We start from the raw sequence: 15,326 nt of genomic DNA on the forward strand, positions 1-15,326 counted from the left end.
TTCTGCTTTCTCCTGATTCTTCTACCTGTCTGACAGCTCTTTGTCAGTCTATTTCCTAGATCATCATTTATATTCTATCACCAATTTATGTGGCTATCCCCAGTGATGTACTAGTGAATATTTAACAGCTGGCTCTAAGAAGAAAAATATTTTTTTAAAAACCCATGCATACACTTTAAATTTAATTTGTATTATTAATATTTTCTTTATGGCTTTCTTATCTCTAGTGGTTCTCAAACTTTTGTTCTCAGTATCTTCATGTTGTTAAAAAACTATCGAGGATCTATTCAAAGAGTTTTTGTTCACATGGGTTATATTTATAGCTATTTACTATATTAGAAATAAAAAATAATTTTGAATTTGTAGGCCCTCTGAAAGGGTTTCAGATACCCCAACAATTCTTTGGACTACACTTTGAGGACCACTACGACAGTCAACAATAATAACAATAAACAATAAATCAAATCCTAGTTGATAGTTTTTCCTGATTTCAAGATGTAAATGGTCACACTGAAAATTTAACAATTGGTTCTTGGAAAACCAATTCAAGCTAACTCCAGAACATCCCTTGGTGTGTACCCCAGACTTCGATCCTAGACTCTTTTCTCCTGACACAGTGGCAATCTCCATCAGAGTCCATGAATTCTATTATCTCTTTAAGGATGACTCCTGAAGCTACACAACCAGTCTTTGTCTGTTTGGAGTTTCATTCCCATATCACCAATTGCCTCCTGGAGATATCTTCAAATGGACAACTCAGAAGCAGCAAATTCAACAAATCCAAAATAGAACACATTATCCCGGACTTAGACCTGGAGTCATGAAGAACTGATTTCATATCTAACCTCAGATGCTTACTAGGCATGAAACCCTGTACATTGTACAATGTTCTCTTGGTTCTACTCACTTCACTCAGCATCACTTCATGTAAGTCTCTCCAGATCTTTCTGAAATCTTCCTTCTGATCGTTTGTTTTAGAACAATAATATTCCATAACATTCAGATACCAATGACTTATTTAGCCATTCCCCAACTGATGGGCATCCACTCAGTTCCCAGTTCCTTGCCATACAAAAAAAAGGCTGCTACAAACATGTTTGCATATATGGGTCTTTTTCCCTTTCAAAAAGCATTTAGTAAACACTTACTTTGTTCAAGGCACAGTGCTCGGCCCTGGAGTTATAAAGGCAAATGAAAATCTGCTCTCTAGCAGCTCAGTCTAGTGGTGAAGAGACAAGTTGTCTGTGTTTTGTATTCAATTTTCTGTGAACATATTTTCCCCAAATAGAATGTAAACTCCTTGAGAATAAGGATTATTTTCCTGTATTTTTGTCCCCAGTGCTTAACCCAATACCTGGCACATAATAGGTGTTTGGTAAATACTTGCTGATTGAATTAGTCTAATGCCTGTTTCCTTATGCAAATGAGCTGTTTTAAGGAGGATGGAAGCCCTATCTCTAATTGACTTGGAAGGGTTTCACCAATTCTGGGCCCTCATTATAGAGAGGGCATTGATAAGGTGAACTTTGTTCACTGGAGGTTAAGTAGTAGATAAGAGTCTTCATTTCAGGTCACAAGAATATTGTTTGGAGGATCTGAGCATAGTTAACATGGAAAAGGAAAAACTGGATGGGGCCAGGAAGATGGCAGGGAGGAAACAATAGTCATCTTCAAGTTCTGGAAAGACATGTAAAAAAAGGCGATTGGATTTGTTCTGAATGGCCCAAGAGGTCAATCAAGAGTCATAGGTGGGGGACACATAAAAGATGGATTTTGCATCAGAAAAGAGTTCCTTAAAATTAGAGCTATCCCAAAGTAGAAAAGTAGAAATCCCCTTTGAGGAAATTTTCAAATAAAGGCTTGATTAGCATTTATTCTGTATGTTGAAGTGGAAGGAGGTGAGATAGGGTGGGGAATGGTTTAGACCCAAACTCAGAAATTCAGTGATTCTAAGACCATCTTCTCAAGGTGAGGCATGACTTATGGAGAGACCAAAGTTCCCTGGTTTTCTGCTAACCCTGCGTGTAAAATTACCTTTAATGATGGTAATTACTGTACCAGAGCCGAGCACTCCTCAGTACTGCTTTTCATCTTCAAAAGGGCTTCTGGGGGGAATATTAACCTTTGACATGAAAGTCTCTGGAGTTTGAGAACTGAAACCAGAGGTGCCCTACCTACTGTGTGGGCTGAGGCCCCTGTGGGCTGCCTGGAAGGCTGGTACCCAGGGAGTTAACCAAAACAATTCCTATTATCTGGCCTCGGGGGTAATGATTGGACAGACCCTGTTAACTTTTGCTGTCCTGAAGTGTCAGAAGTCTCCCAGTGTTACTTCAGCACCTTCTTGTTTGTAATTTTGGGTAATTCATAAGAGCATCAGATTAAGATCTGGAAAAGATTTGAAAGGTCATTTTGAAGATCTAGAGATCATCCTTCTGCTCACTTGTACAGATAAGGAAATTGATGGTCAGAGAGGAAAAGTCCTTTGCCAGGATTCCCAAAGCAGGCTTTTATTTGTTGTTTGTTTTGTTTTGTTTTTATTTACTACTCTCATCTCTCTGGGTCTCAGTTTTTCTACGTAGTGACTGACCTTCTGATGTCCCTTCCCTCACACACAACCCTTGAGAAGGTAGTCTTAAGGACAAATTATCTCCTACCTTCACGAGGCCAAACCATTTGAGTATTTTGAATACCTGGATACCATCCTCCCAGACAACTTGAAAGTCCTCTATCCTAGAGGTCAGTATGCAGAAGAAACTATAGCTGAGCATATCCCTCAAAGCCCTCCTGAAAGCACTTATCTAGAGTTATTTAAGTGAAAGTGCCCTAGGAAAAAGAGCTTTATCTGTTCTTCAATTTCCCCTTCTTTTCTCTCTTTTTGGGTCTTCCCTTCACTCCTGGTTCACTCTGCCCCTCACCTCATCCTTCTATAACCCACTAATGCTATAGTAGGACATCTCTGTGTCCATGAACTCCAGTCACCTGGGCTGCCAAGGGTAGAAACTCTTTAGCAATAAAACTCAGAGCCAACCTGTCACCAACCCCAAAATAGCTCCCTGCCAAGGCAATAGAATCTGGGTTGCCGGATGGAAGCCCAGCTAGTCCAGACCTGAACGAGAGAAACGGACAGTTTCCTGACAGGCAGGGAAGGCGAGCTGGTACTTGCCACAACCTTGAATAGTAACTGGGAAGTTGTAATGCCTGCTCTGAGCCCAAGTGAAACTCTGGGGCCTCCCCACCTTGATGCTAAGTGAGAGTCCCAGCCCTCTTGGGTACTTCCACAACTAGCTTCTTGAGCCCAGAGCCAAAGAAGGACTATGAACCTTTGTCACTTCCATCCTGCCCACAGGGTACAACCCCATGCATAAGCAGCACATGCATTCCAAGACAGGGCCTTAGATAGTACTTCTAAGCCCGAGGCTCTTCCAACCCTAGTTAGTCAGTCCCTTCTTCTCAATTCTTATTTGTCTTCCATTTTCCTAACTCTTAGCCTCTAGCCTTGCAAATTAACGGGGGGCCTTTTAAAATCATATTTATTTTATTTTTAATTTATGCAGTAAAACAAGCATTTTCATACAAGATAGAATAATAATAGTAAAAAAGATGATAGCACATGAAACTGAAAAACTATTATGTACATTTTGCTATTCCTTTTAAATATATAATAATGTTTCTATGTATTTTTATTCCTCCCCGCTCCCTGCACTGGCTACTATTAGATATAATTATATATGTATATATATACACATATATGTGTGTGTATGTATTATATATGTGTACTGATACATTTTTTGATATCATTCTATGCATGCTCTTATTTATCAGTTTTTTACTTCTTCCATGTGTCCCAGGCCTTTTAAAATACAGAAAAATTTATTTTTAGAAATAGAGTTGGATTCAAATTCATTCCTTATCTTCCTTTGAAGTTCAATTTAGTCATCAATTCCTCCCTGAGTGATAGTAATAATAACTAGTATTTATATAGTGGTTTAAGGTTTGCAAAGTGCCTTACAGATGATATTTCATTTTATCCTGATGACAATCCTTGCAGATAGGTGCTACTATTATCTCCCTTTAACAAATGAGGTAATTGAAGCAAACAGAGGCTAAGTGATGGTCATGCTGTTGGTGGGTGTCTTCAGGGTGGATCTGAACTCAGATCTTAAATCTCCCTGAAGGTCCAGCATTCTTTTCCAATAAGCTAACTGGCTCCACTGTCTTTTCACTCAATTTTCTCTCCATTCATTTTTTTGTGTGTGAATGTAATGTATCCCTTCCCCTTTTCTGATGGAATTTTAGCTCCTTGAGGAATAGATTAATAGAGGTTGTTTTTTTTTTTTTTTTAATTTTTTATATCTCTAGGACCTAGCTAAGGGCACTTGGCATCTAATAGGCATTTAATTGGTGATTGAAATTGGAATAGAATTAATGGAACCTATAAAAAAAACTGGAGTGCTACAGAAGAGAATATTATGAAAAGAACAATTTTTTTTTTCCAAGTCATTTTGAGAAAGAGAACAAGACAGAAGTTCTTTCTCTTCCCCTTTTTCATTGGATTAGCCATTCTTTGACGTAAAGGAGCTCCTAGGAAAGGAAGCTCCACCTACTAAAGCCATTCAGCAATAGATAACCAGGGGGTTTGCCTGGGGGCAGCGAGATTAGGTAACTTGTTTTACAATAAAGCTGATAATTAGTGGTTCTAGGCTAGACTTAAATCAAAAGAAAACCTAGTATGACCAAGGGCAATTTTCTAAATTGCTTTGTGCCTCAGTTTCCACATCTCACAAATGTGGAAGTTAGAATTGATGATCTCTAAAATCATTTCCATATCCACATCTATGAGGAAAGTAGGAATCTTCCTGACTGAGTCCATAGGATGTGGATATACAAAATAAGAAGAGTGGAAAATAGGGCAGTTTGACTAGATGATCCCATTACCTAATTTTAAGCTATAATATATAGAGCTCTAAGGTTTATTTTCCTAGAAATAACACTGAGATAAAGTGATAATGTGGATATTATTTGTTATTATTCCCATTGTATTAATAAAGAAAGAGACTGGAAGAGGATAAGGTCACAAATAAATATTGCACATCTTAACAATTTAGACATTTTCATTTTATAAAACTTGTATGGTTTTCAATGATAGTCCATTGGAATGGTAAACTTATATTTAACATTCCTAATTGGTCAACTGGGGGAATGATGTAAAAAGAACTTCACATGTACTTATCAGAAACCCTGAGATAAGTGTCCCCGTTCCCTTCACTTTAAATCAGGCTAAAGTTTAGTCTACACTGACCATATCTCTTTCACATTTAGCGTTTTATGTCCTTATTTAAGGTCAGGTTACTTTCCTAGAATCCCAATTGCCTTCATTTCCATTTATCCAAAAGACAGGCTCATTTACTCTTATCTCTTTTGAGGATGTTTTGGAAACAGCTGAGAAAGAACACAGGTGTATTCTCTGGTTGCTGAGGAATTGACTAAAATGACAGGCAAGAACTTTCTGGTTAGGAGAGGTCCAGATTTCCTTGGTAGATACACCAGAGGGACCAAGGGAGGTCGTTATTCCTTCCAGGAAGGTGACTCCTGCTAGCCTTGGTAGAATAATACTATGGGAAGAACAAGAGTGAGCTGGACTACAGTCCAAATTATAGTTCTATGTGACTTTAGGCAAATCACTTAATCTCACTAAGATTAGAGAAAATTAGTTCAGTTTCCTCATCAGTAAAATGAGGTAGTTGGACTACATAGCCCACAAACTTTGCTTTTCCTTTCATTCTCCTAATAGCTTACAAATGATTTCATAACTCTGTTCTCTGCCAGCTGAATTTTGAGGGCTCAGCTGAGCTTAAATGAAATCATATTTACAAAACATTCAGCAGTGTCTGGCACATAATAGGTACTTAATAAATTAATTAATAATAAATAATAAAGGGAACTTGATGCTCCCTTCCTCCTTGTTACCTTTTCTCCTTTTTTAACTTCCCTATCTTCCTTGACTCTGGGTATCCCTGTCCACCTTCCTTTCTTCCCCCGACCCTTGCACCTTGTCCTCCAATCCAATTGGTTCAAAGTTTCCTGTCACTGTAAGAGATAAATATAGATTCAGAATGTTAGGACTGGAAGGAATATTAATGATTGCTTTATTCATTTTACAGATGAGAAAAGTAAGGTTCGGAGAAAGGAAATAATTTGTTCAAGATCATATATCTAGATAGTTATGGTAAGACTAATACCTACCTATTCTGACTTTTTCTATAGTATTACCTTCTGTGTTTCTATCTTTTTCTCTTTTGTATACTTTGATATATAATATATATATAATTCAGTAAAGCAGAATATAAAGGTGATCCAGGCCAATTCCAATAGACTTATGAGGGAGAGAACCATCTGCATCCAGAGAGAGGATTATAGAGGTGAATGTAGAAACATACATTTTATTTTCACCTTTTTGTTGTTGTTGTTGTTTACTTGCTTGTTTTTTCTTTCTCAGTTATTCCCTCTCCCCCATTTTGATCTGATTTTTCTTGTGCAGCTTGATAAATGTAGAAAAATGTTAAGAAGATTGCATATGTTTAAACTATATTGGTTAAATCGTTTAATCCTATATTGGATTGCTTGCTGTCCAGGGGAGGGGAGAGTGGGGATCGGGGAGAGAAAATTTGGAACACAAGATTTTGCAGGAGTGAATATTGAAAACTATCTTTGCGTGTATTTTGAAAAACAAAAAACTATTATTATAAAAAAGCAGGTTATAAAAGGCTGATAAATATAACTACTATTGTAAGTAATTCACAGACTATTATGTACTATTATAAGTAATTCACACTCTCTAGACTTACTTCTTTATTATGTGATACTACAAAGGTCCTCTATTTCTAACATTCTGATTAATGTCATTTTATAACATTCTTTGCTCATCTTTATCTTATTTTCCCTCCTTTTCTTTTCCACTGATCTTGTTCACACCCTCATTTTAGGCTTCTAACTTCATGCTTCCATTCATCCTATTCTGTCACTTTCACCCTCCTTATGCCTGTTCCCTATGTTTAAAAACCTTCAACTCCCCATTATAGATGAAATCAAGGTAAATCTCTTTAGTCTAGCTCAAAGCTTTTTTAAACTGTGGGTTGCAACCCCATAATGGGGAGAGGGGATATTGCTGGATGTGGTGGTTCCATATACTTAATATTTCCCTTCCCTGATTATCAAGTCTCCCTGATACCTTCCCCACCACCTCAAATAAGTTCAAGGTTAATTCTCCAGGTTATTAGAACTCATACAAATAAAATAACCCTTCTTCCTTAAAGTCAGAAGGCTTTGCTTCCTCTTTCTTTTCTACTTTTCATTTTTGTTGCTGCAATCTCCTATCCCACTATCCATCCATCTCTGCCTATTGAAATTTGAAATTTGTTTGAAATTCGAGTCACCTTCTTTTTCGAAAGTCTTTCCAGAATCCCTCAGCCAGAAGTGATCTCTCTTTCCTCAAGTTCTTACCCAGGATTTTGTACCTTTATGTCAATCTACCTTGAATTATGATTACGTGCCTATTATCTTAATGATAAGGCTTTAAAATGAGAGAACTTTAGTATCCATTATCTCACTGGATAGCCTTACAATGAAACTATAGAATAAGTAATGCAAATATCATTTTCCTCTTTTTGCTCCTGAGAAATCCAGTGATCACAAAGGTGAAGGTATCCACCCAAAGCCACACAGCTAGATCTATCAGAAGGCACATTTTGAACTCATGTCTTTTGGCTGTAGTTCCTTTCACTATACTTTGCTGCTCTGAATAATGAAACCTCCTACAGCACCTGGCAAACAGTGCACCTTTAATTAATACATATTGAATTAATACATGTTGGATTCTTTCACTCTACCAAAAAAAAATTATGGGTGATTTGGTAGTGAAACTATGGTTGGAAATAATAGCTGATCTTAAGAAAGAGAAAGTTCTCACGGTAGTAAGAGGGGTGTGGTTGTAGGAGACCAGGAGGGAACTCTTTATCAGGTCTGTCAAAGGCCATTCAAACCCTCCCTTCTTGCCCTTTACTCCATACTTGATTAAGAGAATACAGCTGGAAACATTGGGAAGATGGAATTGACAAAATTTGGCAAATTATTTGGCTCTTGGGAATGAAAGCTCTGCACATATGACATTGCAGTTACCATCCCTGTCTCTGTATTTGCTTTCCGTCAAACATGAAAAACACTTTATTCCTATTTCTGACTTTTGCAATTCCTGGTTTAATTCAATAATTAGCTCGAGCACCTTCTTCTCCATGAAGCTTTTACTGATTACCAGTGCACTCCCTGCCAAATTACCTTATAATCATTATGAATAGGGTTACATATCTAGAGATATGTACATATCTAGAGATATCTAGATGTGTGTGTACATATCTAGAGATATACATACATATATGTGTAATTAGACACATAAACACATACTCAAGAGCAGCTAAGTGTTGCTTGGATGCAACAGTGGTCTTGGAATCAGGAAGACAATCTGGCTTCAGACACAAACTATAGGATCCTGCCCAAGTCACTTAACCATTTTTGCCTCAGATTCGTCATCTGTAAAATGAGCTGGAAAATAAAATAGCAAATAATTTCATTATCTTTTCCAAGAAAACCCCCAATGGGGTCATAAAGAGTCAGACATGACTAAAATACCCTTACTTAATTATCAGGATTATTCAAAAGGCTTTAAAACAGATTTAGGCCTCACTATCTAATCTGCAGAAAGAAGAAAGGGTTCTCTGCTACTGCTACCATCAACATCAATCCTATTTCCTCAAAACACATCCAATAATTTCTCTTAGGCACATATTGTTATGTTTTGTTAGGCACATACTATGTAAATTAGTTGGGAGTTGAAGGGATGGAGGTTGTTAAAAGCAGAAGATTCTAATTACAGAATAAGTACAATTTAAAAATTAAAAATGAGGCACACAGTAGGTGCTTAATAAGTGCTTGTTTCTTTCTCTAGTCTACTTTCCAAAGGTTTTGCCCAAAGTCCTGGAGCAGCACTTTTTCCCTCAGGGCATTCATTTTTCTTAACCGAATAGATAAGAAGAAATAGGTCTTTTTTTTTTTTTTCTGGAACAACTCACTATGAATATCCATGCTAAATGCCAGAAGTGGATAATAATCCAGGAGTATTTATTAATCTCATCAACTTTCCAGTAGCTAGGAGCAAAGAAATGAAAATGTCCAGGTCGTTGAAGAATTTACATTCAATGGGGAGTCAACATATATATCTATTTTGGTCATTTTTTGGGAAGGGTAGTGAGAATGGAGGAAGTAATGGATGGAGGAAGGGAAAGGTCAAGGGAATCCCACATCTGTGATCTTATCAGTGTATAGAGCTCTGGGGTAAGGAACTTCTACCAAAGAGATTGGCAAATTCTCCATCACATTTGGTGCTTCAGAGTTTATTGGTTAAATAAATGGTCAAATAACATGAATTAAACAGTTCTCAAAAGAAGAACTACAAAAGATTCACAATCACATGAAAAAATGCTCCAAGTCACTAATAATAAGAAAAATATACATCTGAACAACACTGAACTTTTACTTTATACCCTTCAAGTTAGCATAAAGCATAAATAGGCATTTGCGTGTTTATTGACCGACTCTCTCCAAGGTTACTACTAATCTGTCTTTTAAATTATTTTAAACTTTCTTTTTAGTGATATTTTCTATATCTTTCATCACTATAGTATCCTATATCACTCTCTTTCCCCCTTCTAGAGAGAGATCCCATATAACAAAGAGTATTTTTTTGAGAGGAAAAAAAAAAGTGAGCTTAACTGAAAAATACATTGAAAAAGTCCAAAAAATATGTGTAATATGGGACTCTTATCTTCTGCTGTTTCTTCAATTGAGTCCCATTTGATCTTTGTAGTTTTGTTTACTTAAAATTTTTTCTTTCAGTTTTCTTTATTTTGAACTTAAATATAAATAAATACACATAAATGCCTATTTATACTTTATGCTAAACAATGGGACAGTCACACATCTAGCAAGTGTCTACTTATTAGATAGAATTCTAACTCAGATCCTCCTGACTCCAGACTTGTAGAAAGAAAGGTAAAAGATAGTTCTTGCCCTGGAGGAGTTCACAATCTTATTAGGAGCTCGTGGGGGAGACAAAAGCAAATAACCATATACAAACAATGCTCAGGATAAATGGGAAATAATTAAAAGAAGGAAAGTAGGAAAGTACTAGCATTAAAAGGAGTTGGGAAAGTGTTCCTGTAAAAGATGGGATTGTAGCTGGGCTTGGAATAAAAACAAGAAAGCCAAGATTCAGAAATGAGAAAGAAGGACTTTCCATACATGGGGGATAGCCCAGTGAAAATGGAAACAGGGAGTTTTGTTTGAGGAACCCCAAGGAAGTCAGTGTCAAGGAGAACTAGGTGGGATGTAACATGTATGAAGACTAGAAAGGTTGGGGGTGGGGGGAGGAGAAGAAGAAAGTTATGAAGGACTTTGAACCTCAAACAGGATTCCATATTTGATAATCCAGGTGTGAAGAGTTGATGGCCTGACCAAAGTGGAAGTATTATTAGAAGAGAGAAGAAGACACATATATTACATGTTAGGAAGGTAAAATCGACAGGTTTTGGCAACAGAGGAGCATACGAGTGAAAAAGAGTGAGGAGTTAAGAATGATACCTAGCTTGAACCTGAAAGATTGGAAGGATGGTGGTTCCCTCAATATTAATAAGGAAGCTTGGGAAAGATAATAAGCTTAGTTTTGGACATGCTGAGCTTAAGAGGTCTATAAGATTTAGGGCTGGATGTCTAATGTGAGACTTGTAAGCATAGAAATGATAACTGAATCCATGGGGCGCCTATGAGAAATAGTATAGAAGGAAAGAGTAGAGGATCCAGGACCCTGGAGGACAGCACTTTGAACTGAATTAAGTGAAGTTAGAAGTAAAATGTGTTAGTGGCTAGTTTTGAAAATTGTCCTCTAATAGCTAATAGACTTTAAAAATTGCATAAAAGCTTTACATAAAACATCTCATTAATGATACTACTGTTCTCCTCATTTTACAGATAAGGAAACAGGCTAAAAGAAATCAAATGACTTGTTCAGACAGTCACACATCTAACAAATGTCTACTTACTAGATAGAATTCTAACTCAGATCCTCCTGACTCCAGATCTAGTATATAATCTTAATTAACTGCCTCCCTAGAGTATTACTATCTACTTTAGGTTGACAACTTAGAACTCATAAAACACTTTCTCAATAAACTTAGTAAAAATATTATTTCCCCAGTTATACAAATGAGGAAACTGAGACTCAGAGTGTATATTTAAGTTCATAGAACTAGTTCTAGGTAGACCATGGCAACTGATCCAGATTGAAAACTATTTGGAGATTGTTGTTGATGTTTAAAAGACTTAGATCGATGTCAATTCTATTTCTCCTATTTTCCCAATATAGACTCAGGTAGTGCGGGGAAAGGCTGTATGTGTGAAACAAAACCTCTCCTTAGTGGAAACATTTAGTTTGGTTTGGGGATAGAGTAAAAATAGCTAACATTTTAAGAATGACTTAAAGTTTGCAACTCACTTTCTGTATCTGTTCATTTGTTCCTCATTGTAGCTCTACAAGGAGGCTGCTATTTTCCAGGAGAGAAAACTGTGTCTGACTGGGGTTAATTGACTTGCCTGGGTTCTAACAATTAATAAAGTATTTGATGCAGCTGGAACCCAGGTATTCCTAACTCTAATGCCACTATTGTATCTCCTACAGAATGCCAATCGAACAGCCAAATCCATTAATCTTCTGTGAATACACTACAGGGCCATCTGTCCATATTCCAGGGACCAAATAATTATATTTTTGTTTTCTCCTTTTCTCCTTGGTATTTCTTCTCTTCCACTCCCAATCCCCAACAATGACCAAAAAAAAAATTGAAGATTTTGTTTTAGGTTCTTGGGCATTATGTTAGATCTTCTGGAAATGACACTTTGCTAAGGGCAAATTTGGAAGACAGAACTTTGAGAGAAAGAAGCCAATGCATCAGATGGTTATTATTCACTACAGGCCCATACAGACCTGGCACCCAACAATACTAAGTGTGGAGCTAGAAATACACAGACTAGAAAAAAAGAAGCAGGAGGGACTGAAGTTAGGTATCACTACACTCAGGATCCATTCTAGCAAGTAGAAAATGTCTCCAAAAGGAGAGTTTCCTTTACTTCCTTCCCGTGCCTAACCTCCCCAAAGAGCTAGAAAGTTCTTTCTTAGAACTGATCCTAATCACTTAAACCTCCTTGCCTCAGTTTCCTCATCTGTAAAATGAACTGGGTAAGGAAATGGCAAATCATTCTAGTATTTTTTCGGAGAAAACTCCAAATAGGGTCACTAAGAGTCAAACATGACTGAAATGGTTAAAAAATAACAAATCCCTCTTACTTCAACATTTTGTTTTTAAATGTGAGATAAGTCACCTGCTTAGCCTCAATTTCCACTTATAACAGGAGTTCTTAACCTGAGGTCCATATGACCCCAAAGTATTTTGGAAGAGATTTCAGAGGATCTGTGAACTCAGTTGAGTTATCCTGCAATTAAAATCTTCATTTATTTAAAAAAAAATTCTGAAAAGGAGTCCATGATACATAGGCAGCACCATATTGCCAAAGAAGCCTATTATACAGAAATGCTTAAGAGCCTCTGCCTTGTAAAGAGGATCTGTAAAACGGGGATAATGATAGCATCTACTTCCCAGAGTCACTATAAGATATGAGAATCAAATGAGATAATATTTTATAAAGTGCTATGCAAATATTTAAGTGCTATATAAATGTTAGCTATTATTATTATGGTTCAAACTTATATAGCTACTTTAAAGTATGCAAAATACTTGACATATATATCTTGGCTGATCTTCACAAAAGCATGATAAGATAGCTGTTGTTATTATTCCTATTATATTCTTTATCCTTATTTTCATGTTTATACATGTAAGTACAAAAGAAGATTATAACTTTACTCACTGAAAAAATTATTAAAATTAATTATATGGGATTATTATTTCCTATTTTATAATCATTTCATGTCTGAGACTGGGTTTGAAGTTGGGCCTTACTAAATCCAAGCCCAGAACTCTACTATACCCTAGCCCTTTACACAGATTCCTTTGGCTCTAAAACACTAACCTATGACAAAGTCCATTTTTCATACCTCCTGCTCACCCCTGCTCTTTGAGGCAACTATAGACAGTCCACAATTGGACTGAACTGGAATATCTTGCAACACCTTTGGCATTCCAATTAACATCTCTGCCCAGTGAAAGAAGCCCACTCTCCTCTTGAAAGCCCCCGATAGGATGGGAATGAACACATAGGTGAAGGGAATTCCCTATGGCCATGAATCAAGGCCTGTGTTCTGCAATATGCTCCACACTGCCGAAACTCAGACTCATGGCTGAGTCAGCTAAGCCCCACCTGTGCAGGAGGAAAAACACAGGGGAAACTCCAGATATGTACCTATAGAGGGAGTTAGACTCCTGAGACCCAAAGTGAGGATATGTTCTGAGATCCAGAAGACTATGATCTCACCATGACAGGGTCAGCCTGTGTCTTTTCTTCCATTTAGGACAGTTTCTTCCTTAGCCCAAACAGAGGATCTTAGAATTAAAGCAGAAGGTGACCCAGAGAGGTCTTCAATTCTAAGTCTCCTCCTTTAACAAATGACGAAATAAGACCTAGGAAGGGTTGTGACTTGTCCACAAAGGAGAAAAAGTGAACACCTTTATAAATGAAGTTTTGTCTCAAATTGTACTTCCACTGAAGGATATGTTTGTAGTCTGCCAGGGTAGTGTAGAATAAAGCTTCTTAAACCTTGGGTTGTTACCCACTATGGAGATCTCATAACTGAATGTGGAGGTCACGAAATTATGATTTATTATCAATAAATGTTTGGCTTATATACCTCTATACCCAGATTTGCATTAAAATGTCTTGGACAAAGAGGGGTTGCAAGTGGGAAAAGTTTCAGAAGCCCTGGTCTAGTTCAATTCATATTATCTCCAAGAGTCAGGAAGTTCTTTAATATCTAAATTTAATCCCTCTTATTAGGGGCAATCACTAAATAGAATGCTGGGTTTGAAGTCAGGAATCTGATCCCAGACACTTATTTAACTCCATTTGCCTCAGTCCTTCAGCTATTAAATGGGCTGGAGAAGGAAATGACAAACTACTTCAGTGTCTTTCCCATGACAACCCCAAATGGGGTCATGAAGAGCTGGACATGTCTCAACAGCAACAAAATTCTTCTTATTAAAATCAAGATTCATTATCATAGGATGTCAATTTAAAGCTGAAATTGGCAACTTGTCCAATTCCACCATTTTACAGATAAGAAAACTAAGGCCCACAGAGATACTAAGTTGTAATTTCAACCCAGTGCAGAACCATGAAAATAGGGCTGGATTTGTAATTTGGGACCTGGATTTGAATCGTAGCTCTGGGACAAATTACTTGATGTGTCTGGGCCTGAGGTTGCTCATTGGTAAAATGAGAAGTTTGGAACAGATACATTTTTAGGTTCCTGAAAGTTCGTGATTCTATGATAACAAATTCAGGGTTGGCATCTGATGGTATTATATATACATTGTAAATAAGAAGACTGTTTATTTCTCTGATGTCTTACTGCAGTGGTATCAAACTCAAATAGAAACTATGGCCGCAAATCTGAATATAAGTATACCTGGGGGCAGCTATGACTAATTTTAAAATGTAATATTTCCTATATGTTGCTCTATTTTTATTCATTTTACTCAATATTTCCCCAATTACATTTTAATTTGGTGTTGTGGGTTCCATAAGGTTGATACCTTTGTTTCAATAAATCCATTCTCTCTTTAATGCATGTATCTATACATATATGCACACACATATGTATATATGCACAAGCACACATATGTGCCCACGTGCACACAGGCATTATATACATACATATACACACATACACACATATTGAATTGCAACTTACTCAAGCCTCCCATGTAATTTTCTCCTGTCCTTTGGATTATTTGCAATTTTAACTTTTCAGAGATTATATTATTCTATAAACTCAATTCATAAAAATCACTAAAAGAATATTGGTTTTTTAAAAATGGGTTAAAAGTAGACAATTGTTTAGGGAGAAGCTTGAGTTTATGAAAAGAACCATGTAATTTCCAAAAGACAATTCATATGAACTCTCTGAAAGCAGGAACTTTTTTTCTTTTTGGCCTTTCTTTGTATCCCTAGAACAAAGCATAGGGCCCAGTACAGAGTAAGTACTTTTC

This window comes from Antechinus flavipes, chromosome 4 (genome assembly GCF_016432865.1).
Source record: "Antechinus flavipes isolate AdamAnt ecotype Samford, QLD, Australia chromosome 4, AdamAnt_v2, whole genome shotgun sequence".
NCBI classification, from domain to species: Eukaryota; Metazoa; Chordata; class Mammalia; order Dasyuromorphia; family Dasyuridae; genus Antechinus; species Antechinus flavipes.